Source organism: Corythoichthys intestinalis, unplaced genomic scaffold (genome assembly GCF_030265065.1).
Source record: "Corythoichthys intestinalis isolate RoL2023-P3 unplaced genomic scaffold, ASM3026506v1 HiC_scaffold_24, whole genome shotgun sequence".
Classification (NCBI taxonomy): domain Eukaryota; kingdom Metazoa; phylum Chordata; class Actinopteri; order Syngnathiformes; family Syngnathidae; genus Corythoichthys; species Corythoichthys intestinalis.
The window spans coordinates 2,974,971-2,978,545 of record NW_026651593.1 but is presented as its reverse complement, the minus strand read 5'-3'; positions in this window follow the sequence as shown (position 1 = coordinate 2,978,545).

The window sequence follows — 3,575 nt, the reverse complement described above, 5'->3', positions numbered from 1 at the left end:
TGCAGGTCCTGCACACATCCGCAGCAAAACTGTTCGTAGCTTTGTGGCGATTTGTAATTTCGGAATTGCTGAATAGTCTAGTAACTTAGACCAAACTCTAAATACAGCAGAATGTCCATTTTGCGTAATGGTGGAAGCTTGTCGACATCTTTACTCCATTTGTCTTCGGCTTGCTCGTAAGGGTCAACATTGTTCACATCCCTAAAGTGCATGTGACACGGAAAAGCATGTTTATTCCATAATACACGCGGTATTTTATGCTCCTGAATGATATGGACCGCTTGGATGTGTGTGGAAGCGATCGCTAAATTTATTTAGTTTTTTTAATCCTGCGCCATGAAAATGAGTGACTTCCGGCTTCGGTCTTGCATTGAGGAGGAGGGCGCTGTGACGTGTACGGTAGAAGACGTCCTCTTCACGCTACAGTGTACTGTTGTGTATGAGGACGAAGGATTCAGCTGATTTTGCGGATTAATACGTTTATTTTTCGCATCACGCCAGCCAAGCGGCTGCAGAAAAATCTTGCTGTATAAGGGTGAAAGATGTGCTTTAATGCTTTTGCACGCTAAGGTTAATAATGTGTGTTTAAAACTAATAGTTATAACTACAGTCTTATTTAACAGTCTTAAGGCCTTACAAAAGAAAGAATGTGTCGCAGAAGGTCACATTCAACTGAAGGACAGATGCCAGCATGACCCAGAGGGGCAGATTTCCTGTTTTAGGTTTCTATTGCTGACCATAAAGTTTCAACACAATGAGACAAGACAAATAACTGCCCGCATTCTTTTCTCAAGATAACAGCTATTTCTCAAGATGTGAAACTCACACATGTATGTTGAAACTTACTCACTTTGTCAATAAAAGGCTGCGCTCCTCAGGGGAAAGGCAGAGAAGCTTGTTGGGAGCCACTCGCTCCGCATCAACCTTCCTCCTGACGGCCGTTAGCGTAAAAACGTATCTCGTTCCTAGTCTGATCCTACTCCGGTCCCTCTCCTAGGTCTTTGTTGTTTTCTTAGTTCAAGTATTAAGTTTAGACCAAACAAAGGGAGAGGCGTGTGCGCCTTTTTGGAGTTTCAAAAGGTTCCCATTCACCGTGGATATTGGCCAAAACAAGCTCTACTGCTGGGGAACCATTGGACTTACGAGGAAGTGAGTAAACATCTTGTTTTGTATTATGTCAAATACGAATACAGCGATTACAAAGTAAACACTCCAAACTTTCTTTAAATACAGGACTACTTATGTTTGATCATTGATAGACATGTAAAAAGCTCTTATCATGCACATTAGCTGCATGTTAGCTGCACAACAACTGCAGCCGCCCTCCTCGGGGAACGAGCAGTAAATTGCTCTCCGCTGGGCGTTTTGCCGATCCGCAAACACAATCGACAACCCAGTCGTCATGTCAAATAATCCGGGCTAGTTATGTGTGATTTTCCGGTTCAAAGACTTTGAAACATCACTCGGTTTGGGTTAGCATGTCGGCTAGCTGTCACGCCTGTTGGCTTGTTTACATTCTCCCAAGCCGGGGAAGGAAAATGACAAAAGCCCAATTTAGGTGTCATAAAATATCGTCCGGGAGGTGCGACAGTAAAGGTGCAGTCGACAGTTTTGACCATTATGGAGTAATTTTGCCATGTCGTCCTGAATAGGTGCATTTTTATCATTTCATATTCCATTTAGCACAAGACTGTTATTTGTCATGACCATGCCATTTATTTAGCAATTGAGGAAAATACTTGGATAAAAAGAATATCCTGTAAAAATATTGAAGTAAAGAGATAGAAACAATGACATTTTGCAGCTCTCTTCGTCACGTTTTCCTCGTTGTGAATAGTTCCCCCTCAATGGGCTGACTGGTCCTTCTCAAGTCATTTATTTAGCTATTGGGGAAAAATACTTTGATAAAAAGAATATCCTGTAAAAATATTGGAGAAGAGAGACTGAAACAATAACATTTTGTGGCTCTCTTCTTCGCGTTTTCCTCATTCTGCATAATTTTACCTCAATGGGCTGAATAGTAAAACCGATGAGCCCATTCTCCCGCTGACGTCATCCAACTGTTGGGGACGCTAGAGCCCTACAACGGTAGGCGTGGCTAACCGGCAGATTAAAAGACTAATTTCTCGTCATCTGTGCTTTGCTAAATTGTTGTATATAGTCGAATTGTCTCAAAATATGATTCTAATTCACATAATAATGCTATTTAAGACTTTTTTTCTCCTGTCGTATGCCCTTTAAGTTACAGATATCTGTCCTTTGCCGTAGTAACGAGTTTGTCTCTGTATTGAACTGTTAAGTTTTCCTAACTCAAGTTTTCCTCACTTTTTTCAATCTTGTGGCACTCGTAGTTGAATTGTATTTGCCGTTTAAATGTCCCACGATCCAGACCTGCTTCCAATATGGCTTCGTTGTTGTCAAATCTCACAAAATCTCTCGAGGTCCCCCATTGCTGTGACATAAACGCTCGAGCCTAATACGGAATGGAGGCTACTGCGGCGAACTCTTTTGATTTACTGTTACTTGATATTCGGTGCATACCGGCTGGTACCCATAATTGGCAAATTTACGAATTTCCGTCCAGATTTTCTTGTACGCCGTACACATCATAAATTGCATAAAAGCCGTACTTTGTACGGCAAAAACGTACAGGTTGACAGGTATGATAGACAACATTTTCATGTGAACGTTGTAGTAATGTTGTAAAAGCATATACACTACCCTTCAAAAGTTTGGGGTCACTTAGAAATTTCCTCCTTTTTGAAAGAAAAGCAGTTTTTTTCAATGGAAATAACATTAACCCTTTAACACCGAATGTGTCGGCAGCGATGCGTTTACGCATATCGTCCTTGAAGCTTCGTCCCGCTGTAATTACGTCACCCACGTGCCGCTGGTTGGTCTCATTTGAAAGTACGGAAGTTGATGTCCACACCAATTTTTATTTGAAGTCAATCGACCAAGAAAAACTGGAGATCATGTCATTTGAGTTTTATAGCACTCATAAATATGCATTCAAACGCTGTATGGACCATGTATCTATCTCCATATTTCCATCATTTCTTGTCCTTTTTAAAAACCGAAAGCAGCACAAAAGACTACACATCCCAAGAGCCGTTCTGATGTCAAGAAGAACGAACTGAATGTGATCATTTTAAATAAATTTCCGAACGAGGCGCCAACTAATGAAAGGGTGGCATGCGACGCAAGCAACGGCCGGTTGGTTTGAGCGAGCGACTTTGAAACGTGCAGAATGAATATAAAACTACATTTAGCGCAAGCCAATGCTTTATTTCGTTAACTCAAGGAGGAAGATGAGCCGTATTTGTCGTCTTTTTCTTTGCATGAGTCAGCGTCTCGGCGAATAGAAGTGATGGCAGCGCCCAAACGGCGAAAGAGTAGGCTGTGTGACGTTGTGTGTGACGCAGCTCCGTGACCTGTTCAAGCTTTATTGAGTGCGCAAAAAAAAAAAAAACTTTATTGGGTCGCAGGCCTGCAAATTTTGAATTGAACTGAACTACTTGTCAATATTTTTAAAAATACTTTTTTTCAATGATATATTTTTTTTTTCTTTACTA